The following is a 9,893-nucleotide window of genomic DNA, read 5'->3' as shown; positions in this document are numbered from 1 at the left end:
ATTGCCTTCTCCTAGTTTAAGTATAGGATATAGCAATGAATTCTGAACAAGTCATCATTATAGTTCACATCTACATACCTTAGTACTCCTGGGAATTTTAGAATGCCTTACAGCAATTCTAGATATTTTAGCAATTTTTTTCATAGAGATTTTGAATCCTGTAAACTTAACAACAAAATTATCCTCTTCTTGAAGAATGAGGAGAGTGTGGCATTATGGGTAGAATTTCAAACTGGGGTTCAGTAGAAATTATGTGTTACTTTTGCTTCTAACTGGCTGTGCTACTCTGAGAAAGTTGCCTGTTGTCAGTGGAACCCTTCTCCCCATATACAAAATAAGGCAGTTAAAGCAAAAGTTCCATAGGCATCCTCTCTGCTCACACATTGTACAAGTCTAAGTATTTATGGATCAATGAGTAATTTGCCTTTCTGTAATTTCATTCTTGTGACACTCTTGACATTAAGAGATGGAAAGCAGATATGATGAGCTCAGAGTTTGTGCTTTAAAAGCAAACTAGAGTTATGTAGAAATCACCAACACTTTTAGACCAAAAATTAATCAAGCTGCGATCTGTGGTTGTTTATCATTTCAATACTTACTGTTGAATTACCCTTACTCACCTTCTTAGCTAGAGTAGCCAGGGTTAGCATGGCTAGAGGAACCACAGCCCCCAGTTACTTCACAATCCCTTGTTGCCAATCACTGAACACAAAATTTTGGTTTTAAGACTATATGTTTAGTGAGTCTGCCTAGATATTTAGTGTTTTGAAAAGACCCTGATGCTGGGAAAGATTGAGAACAGGAGGAGAAGGAAGCAACAGATAACCAGATGGTTGGATGGCATCACCAACATGAGTCTGAGCAAACAACAGGAGATAGTGAAGGACAGGGGAGCCAGGTGTGCTCAAGTCCATAGGGCCACAAAGAGTCAGACATGACTTAGCGACTGAACAACAAGCCCATTGATGCCATCCTTGTAAATTACTCACAATATGTAAAGTGGTATGTATTTGTGTCTTTTGCAGGCAGGTTTTTTCAATTTAGCCAAGACATTTCACATTCAAGTACATAAAGTTTTCCAATAACTAGATAATTGGGCATACAGAACCAAAGTAATTCAATTATAAAATGTATTTTAATCATGGAAAACTGACAGCATAATGAATAGAACTTGTTTAAGTGAATGAACACATTATCAAATAAAGAATGATTGACTTTTTAAAAGTCACAGAACCTGAAAAATAGAAAACATTATAGATTAAAATGTGTCATTCTCTTGTGATTTTGAAAATAGGCAAGCCAATCCAGTTTGAATATTTTACTCAAATATGTCTAATCTTCTTCCTAGTTAAGTAAAATAACAAATTTTAAGAAAAACATATGTGCTAACTCTCAAGAGACAGATAAACATGACTCATAGATATCTTATATAGAGAGCTGTTTTTTTCTGGGTCTTGATAGAACCACAACTTTAGTAAATAAAGGCCACAAAGCAGGTATCCTGTGTATTGATTTTAGTGGGGCATTTGATGTAGTGTTTAATGAAATCTTATTCCCTAAATAATGAGCAATCTCATGTGTTGAAAGTGGTTGAAGGAACATGAACAAAAGGTGGTATGAAATGCCTGCCTGTCTGTAGAGTAAACTACAATTTCAAAAGGCTTACTGTGAGGCCCTGTAAGGAAACCGATGAGAATGGAGGAACAGACTCCGGAAAACCTTCCAGAAATCAAGGGAATGTTTGGCTCATTAGCATATTGTTTGGTCTTACTAGAATGAAATAAAAGTATTCTGATTCAGTATTTTTTTCTTTAACCTTTATATTAATATTCCTTTGCCTGTGTTGTAATTCAGACTGAAATGTGAGCTTGCATAGCAAACTTATGGTTGCCAAAGGGGAAAGGGGACAGGGGAGAAATAAATTTTGAGTTTAGCATTAGCAGATACACACTGTTGCTGCTGTTCAGTCACGAAGTCATGTCAGGCTCTTTGTGACCTCCTGGACTGCAACGTGCCAGGCTATCTTGTCTTCCACTCTCTCCTGGAGTTTGCTCAAACTCATGTCTGATGAGTCAGTGATACTCTATAACCATCTCACCCTCTGCTGCCCACTTCTCCTTTTGCCTTCAATCTTTCCCACATCAGAGTCCTTTGCAGTGAGTCAGCTCTTCACATCATGTGGCCAAAGTATTGGAGCTTCAGCTTTAGCATAAGTCTTTCCAATGAATACTCAGAGTGGATTTCCTTTAGGATTGATTGGTTTGATCTTCTTGCTGTCCAAGGGTCTTCTCCAGCATCACAATTTGAAAATATCAATTCTTTGGCACTCAGGCTTCCTTATGATCCAACTCTCAAACCCGTACACGACTACTGGAAAAACCACGGCTTTGACTAGACGGACCTTAGTTGGCAAGGTGATGCCTCTGCTTTTTAATATTCTGTCTAGGTTTGTCATAGTTGAATACTGTGCTGTGCTGTGCTCAGTTGCTCAGCCGTGTCCAATTCTTTGTGACCCCATAGACTGTAGCCCACCAGGCTCCTCTGTCCATAGGAATTCTCCAGGCAAGAATACTGGAGTGGGTTGCCATGTTCTCCTCCAGGGGACCTTCCCAACCCAGGGATGGAACCCAGGTCTCCTGCATTGCAGGTGGATCTTTACTAGCTGAGCTACCAGGGAAGCCCATTAGATACATACTACTCTATATAAAAAATAAACAGCAAGGTCCTACTGTGCAGCACAGGGACCTATATTCACTATCCTGTAATGAACATGAGCTTCCCAGGTGGCTCGGTGGTAAAGAATCCCCCTGCCAATGCAGGAGACACAGTTTTGATCCCTGGGTCGGGAAGATCCCTTGGAAAAGGAAATCGCAATCCATCCCAATATTCTTGCCTGGGAAATCCCATGGACAGAGAGCCTGGCAGGCTGGAATCCATGGCACTGCAAAACCCAGACATGACTTAGTGACTAAAACAGCAACAGTAAACAATAATGGAAAAGAATCTGACATAACTGAATCTGGGTGTACACTAGAAAGTAACACAACAGTAGAAAGCAACTATACTTCGATGTAAAAAAGCAAAAGAAAAATAAAATAATTCATTTGTTTTCAAGGCATTTAAGACTTTCTGTCTACCTTTTGGAGTTTATCATAGTTTGGCTTGTGTTACCGAGTCTTATCTATGTATATTTTCCCCTTATTCATGGCAAGAACTTATTAGTTATTCTTTAAATTTATTACATCTCTTTTCTTCCTTCATTTGTATCTTTTCTTGAATTGAATTTACAAGTAACTTCAAAAACAAACAAACCAAAAAAAAAAAAAAAGCAAACACTATACTGAATTGTCTAGTAATCTTGAGACTGCTTTTTTTGTGGAAACATTGGTGAGGGCAGGAGTAAGGCATCTTTTTAAATGTATTTCATCAACATGCTGTATGAAACTTAATTTTAAAATATGCAAAGGTGATTCTTTCATTAAAAAAGAATACTTCAATCTAAATATGCATTATTCTTTCCTTTTTTTGGATATCTGATGAGAAGAAAAGTGTTTGAAATATTTGTTAAAAACACATGTTCTGGTAATAACATTCATATGACTGAAGTTTGTGCCCAGTCATGTCAGTCATGTCAGACTTTTTGTGACCCCAGGGATTGTAGCCCATCATTCTCCTCAGTCCGTGGGAGTCTCCAGGCAAGAATATTGGATTGGATTGCCATTTCCTTCTTCAAGACTGAAATATAATAGTTAATAAAATAAAGGTCTTATCATTTATGTAGAATTAAGCATATGTGAAATGTTTTTGGAATCAGAATTATTCATGGTGTTAATTTATTGTATTTTTCCTGAAATACTTTTTATACAGAACGCTCATAGCTGTTCTCAGTCTACGATTTTTTAAAAAATTTCATTCAAGTATATCACTGTTATTCTTTCCATTTTATAGAGAAAATTTAGGCATGGTCAGGATGAGTAAGCATATTAGGTATTGAGAAGGATAGTAAAATATTGAGAAGGAAATTCATGTATGATAATCTTAATCTGTTTTTTCTGATATGATCAGGAAAGTAATCCTTCAAAATTAGTAGGTGTGTCTCTCTTATCAGTAGCAATTTTAATTAAAATACACTATATTTTTAAACATTTGAATTCTGCCTCTTCGTCATGATAGCTCAATATAAATTGTTATGAGATTACTGTAATACTTGCTTTTAATCAATAAAATAAAATTAGTTTTCTTGTTTATTTTGATCCTTTGAAGAGGTACTTAACTGTTAATTCATACTGTTTTATTCCTGGCAAAATTCCAGATGATCCTGGGAGTCACAGAACTATTATTATAGCATAAGACATAAAAGGAAATGCTGTTGTCTTAGAAACAGACTTTCTTCTATTATCTTCCTTAGTGGTACATGGGCTGCTGGTTACACAGAGCGTTTGTGTGGGTTTGGGTGATCCATTTATAAGTGATTCTATTCTTTTAACTTTTATCATCCTATTTTGTATCTCAGAGGATAAATAATCTCTTTAAAGCAGTGAGATAAAATGTGGAATCATTAATTTTCTTTTAGTCTTTTTATCAACTGTGTTTCTCTACCCATGAGTTGCTGTGTCAGAAACCGTGTTAATAGATTTCCAAGGGCACACTTGAGAAGATTTCTGAATAATGGCATGGTACTAGGATATCATGATAGAAATGCTTAACACCTAGCAAAGCCAGGTAACATTTAATGACAGTTGACAATTACTGAAGATGCTAAAACCATTTAGAGAATGACCTTTGAAGATACTGAAGACATTTCTACTGTGGTAATGTCTAAAAAAAAAAAAAGTGTCAAGAAAACAAAGCAGGTCACAGGTCACAGGGTCCTTTTCTGCAAAATCTCCAAATTATTTTCCATAGATGCTGTACCAATTTACATTCCCACCAACAGTGTACAAGTATTCCCTTTTTTTTCCACAGCCTCACCAGCATTTATTATTTGTGTTCTTTTTGATGAGAGTCACTCTGACAGGTGTGAGATCATATCTCTTTGTGGTTGATAAATCAGACAGAAAAAGAAAAATATGCTATTTTATCCCTTATATGTCGTGTCTGACTCTGGTTCCATGCACTGTAGCCCACCAGGCTCCATGGAGTTTTCCAGGTAAGAATACTGGAGCAGATTGCCATTTCTTACTCCAGGAGATCTTCCCAACCCAGTGATTGAACCCACGTGTCTTGCGTCTCCTGTATTGGCAGGCAGATTCTTTACCTCTAGCACCACCTGAGAAACCCATCACTTATATGCGGAATCTCAAAAATAAAACAAGCATATGTAACAAAACAGAAGTAGACTCAGAGATATAGAGGATGAATTGTAGAGGGAAGGCAGAGGGGCAAAATAGGTTAGGGGAATTAAGAGATACAAACTAGTATGTATAAAATAAACAAGCTATGAGGATACGTTGTACAACCAAGGAAAAATGGTCATTACTTTGTATAATTATTACTTTGTGTAATTACTTTGCATAATCTATAAAGATACTGAGTCACTATGATACACTTCTGAAACCAATATAACCTTATAAATCAATTATTCTTCAGTAAAATGGACAAAAAATAAAAATGTTTTTATGGAAGAATAGGTCCTTGTTTGAGAGAATCTTCAAATTGAAATGATCTCTGCAGCGTAAGATATTCATTATTCTAGTGCTTGGTTATTGAGTACCTTATGCTTGCTGAATGCTGTTACGGGCCTGAAGAAACCTGCCTTTGCCTTCATGAGACTTACATTCTGTGGAAAGGGACAGGCATGGTGTCAAGAAACACAGTAAAGGGTGTGTCATCTAGGGTTGTGATTCAGGGATGATAAAGCTGCAGGAAAGAATGCCCAGGAAAGAAAATAGGAAGGAAAGGAAGGAAGGAGGGAGAGAGAGAGAGAGGAAGGATGGGAGAAAGAGAAAGAGGACTCTGTGTGTGTGTGTGTGTGTGTGTGAGATGGAGTGCATAGAAGTGGGGGTACCATTTTAAACAGAATAGTTGAGAAAGGCTTCCTCATACTAACATTTGAGGAGATAACTGAGGAAGATGAGAAATGAGTCTGTCTAGAAGATATTGTTTCTATCTACATAGCAACATAGCTCTCATCATGCTTAAAATAGTCAGAAAGACAACTCAGATTTCACTTCATTTTAACTATTATGATTATTCCCCATAGAACCATTGTATTTATACTGTCACATACTGAGCAGAACCCAAGTGCACGGCATTTCAGGGTGTAAATGTAGAATTGATTAAATGCATTGAAATATAACATGTTACTGGGTCAAGGGCTTGTTGCCTGATACATAAACAGAGTGAAATAGAAACATGTTAGATTTCATTTTTAACACAGAAGGGTATGTACAGATGATGTGCTGTGCTTCTTTTGTTTGTCTCATATTATGTTCTTAGAAGCGACAGGAAAAATGTACTCTGAGTTGTACTGTGAGTAAATTTCTTGCATTCAGTACATACACAGGATATTAGCAAGCTAAAAAAGAGCACGAGGATATTCTTTTTGAGTTCTAACCTTGCCTTTAATCATTTCCATGGATATTGGTTTCACTGACCCTTACATTAATCATTCCTTGGCAAAAAGAGATGAGCAATACTATTGCCTCTGTTTTGTAAATAAGAAGGAGGATGATAGGAAGGTTAAAAGATCTGCCTCAAGCAATTCTAACTATAAGGCTCTGGTAAAGTCTTTTGAAGAAGCTATTTGTCTTAAATGACAGTTCTAAGTTTGAATCAGTAGGGTCTAGAGTAAACTGAATCTGAAACAGCATATTGAAATAAAAAGGAGTTCTCAATTCTAACTGCATTTGCATTACTAACTAGCCTTGTGCCTTTTAGAATCATTATTTTATAACTTGGGAAGCCATTAGATATTGTCATTTATCAGAAATTATTTATTGAGAGCGTTTTCTTCATGGTATGAAGTATAGGTAAATTTATGCTCTGTGTTCTAAAATAGCTCATTCAGTAGAGGAGAAATTCACAAAAAAGCAGCAACAGAAATGACATAACAGTGTGCTCAGCACCATACTAGGCAAGGATGGTGAGAGATAAGAAGAGGAAGGTGGACACACCAACAAAACACGGAAGTTAGGATGAGAGGGCTGGCTTCTCAGAGATCCGTGAGTCTGTTTCTATTTTGGAGACAACTAATAGGGACCTACTATACTGCATGGGGAACTCTACTCAATATTCTTTATAATTACATAGGAAAATAATATGAAAAAGAATTGATATATGTAGAATTGATTCATTTTGCTGTACACCTGAAACTAACACAACATTGTAAATCAGATATATTTCAATAAAAATTAAAAAAAATCTAGCATAAGGCAAGCAGGAAAAGGCAAAAAAGGAAAAAAAAAAGACAAGAAAGAAAAAAGTAAAGAAGTTATGATTAATCACATAAAAGGGTTTTGTCTTGAATCTGAATATAGAGAAACATTTTGATATGCATTGAAGCATAGAAAATGACCTACTGTATTTGAAACTTACAAGATCATCCTAGAGGCAAAGAATTTATTTGAGATAGAGGAGTTATGAGGCTTTAACAAGACTCCAAGAGAAAAATTATGAGGGAGTGAACTAAAAGAGTGAATGTGGAATTAGATAAGAAAAGACTGCTTGGGGCTGGTGCACTGGGACGGCCCAGAGGGATGGTATGGGGAGGGAGGAGGGAGGAGGGTTCGGGATGGGGAACACATGTATACCTGTGGCGGATTCACTTTGATATTTGGCAAAACTAATACAATTATGTAAAGTTTAAAAATAAAATAAAATTGGAAGAATTAAAAAAAAAAAAAAAAAAAAGACTGATTCAAGAGATATTTACAAAGTGAAATCTATAGGATTCGATAGGAAACTATATAGAAAAGAAAAGATAATTAGAATCGTCACAGTAATTTTGAGCAGTAATGCAGACAAGGTCAAGGTTTTAGAATTGAAAGTATTGAAAGGAAACATATTCTGGAGCCATCTGGAGTCTTTTTAGCTGCAGGTCATTAAGCAAAGGCATAAATGAGGGTGCATTTGGCCAAAGTACACGAACTTTTACTTAAAGGTCAGAGCCTCTGAGATTAGTGGACCCCTGGGTGCAAAGTCATCACAGACTTACATTCCACTCATCCTCTACCATCCTCCTAAAGGTTACATTCAGAGATGTAGGATGTATGTGACAGTTTCAAGAGACACAGTTAAAAAGAGCCATGTCCAGACGTACAAAGAAAGATGTACAAAGAAACCCCTATCCCTGGGGTTGTTGTAGGTATTCAGAGTTTTTCTCCTCCTCCTCTTCCTCAGCACGGGCTTTCGTGCTAAGTCACTTCAGTCATGTTCAACTCCTTGTGATCCTATGAACCTGCCAGGCTCTTCTGTCCATGGGATTCTCCAGGCAAGAATACTGGAGTGGGTTGCCATGCCCTCCTCCAGGGGATCTTCCCAACCCAGGGATGGAACCCCGGTCTCTTATGTCTCCTGCATTGTCACATGTGCTCTTTACCACTCTCACTGCCTGGGAAGCCCTTTCTCAGCCTATCTCCTCCAATACTGAGAAGACCTAATTCACATGCTCACCAGAAAAGGGATGATGATGACTTATTTCAGCAAGCTGGGGTTTCCTGCTGGGTAGAAGCTCAGTCTGAGTCAAGGGTGAGAAGAGTAGAAAAGGGTACAAAATCAGAGCTCTACCTACAAAAAGAGGGGTGAGTAGGCTTAAAAATACATACCTTGAATGTATATGAAAATAGGGGAAATAAACATGATCTTCCTAAATAAAAAGACAGACCAAGATTGCATATGTTTTTTTTGGGGGGGGCGGGGGTGATGCAGAGAGGAAGAGATGAGAGTATAAGATGAAAAACTAAAAATTTAAGAAATTATTTAGTGCAAATCAAATGTATATACTCATGGCTCATCTTCCTTCCTCACTGAGCACTCATATTTGTGGCTTTACTATTTTCTAAGATGATCACTTTAAAATTGTTTTGATTGTTCTCCTATGTCTCTTTCTCCCTCATTTCTCTAAAACAGAAGGAAAACAGCATTTCTGGTTTTTGTTCTAAACACTATGAAGAGATCTCTGAGTGTGAAGCAGACCCAAGGGAAAAATAACCCTCCTAGATATAGATGTTACTGCCATTAAATTACTACCTTAAGTAGATGTACATATAGGAGATACAGTTAATTTCACAGGAAGATGGAAAGGACCACGGAGGTAATGAACTTTATTGAGAGTGCTTTTAATCCCATTGTGCATGTTTCAGAAGCTTTCTAAGCAGGGAAGACCACTGAGTTGATAAAAGAAGCATTTAGTTATTAAATGCCTTTGTGCTTCCCTGCTCGCCAGTGTATTTGCTTTAGAAATGAATGTTACACACTCGGTAGATACAGACATCCTTCTCTAACTGACTTGTCTCAGAAATAAAGTGCTGTGTGTATTTGGGGGTGGGGGCGGAGTGCAGCCAGTGGATGAAGTTACTAAGGAATATATTAAGCAACTTTTTGTGGATAGGTGGATTGCATAATTTAAGACTATCCTGGGGCATCCATAAATTATGCATAGGATTTGTTTTCTTATTTTACATTTTTAGAGAGGAGAACAACGACCCTTGATTCTGCAATCTCTACATCTTTAGCATTATCGAAATCTCACTATTGAATCCTGAGTATCCATAAGGATCCATACCATCTGCTGTTTGGACAGTTTTCCTAAGATGCTTTCAGAATACTCATTCTTTCTGGAATCCTGTTGTCTTTTGAAAAGGAATCAACTCTGCAGTATGTATAGAATGATTTCATTACACAGAATATTCACTTGTCTTAAAACAGTGGCAGAGACCCACTCAGCAGCAATT

Source organism: Bos javanicus, chromosome 12 (assembly GCF_032452875.1).
Source record: "Bos javanicus breed banteng chromosome 12, ARS-OSU_banteng_1.0, whole genome shotgun sequence".
Lineage (NCBI taxonomy): Eukaryota > Metazoa > Chordata > Mammalia > Artiodactyla > Bovidae > Bos > Bos javanicus.
This window is presented reverse-complemented; position numbering follows the sequence as displayed.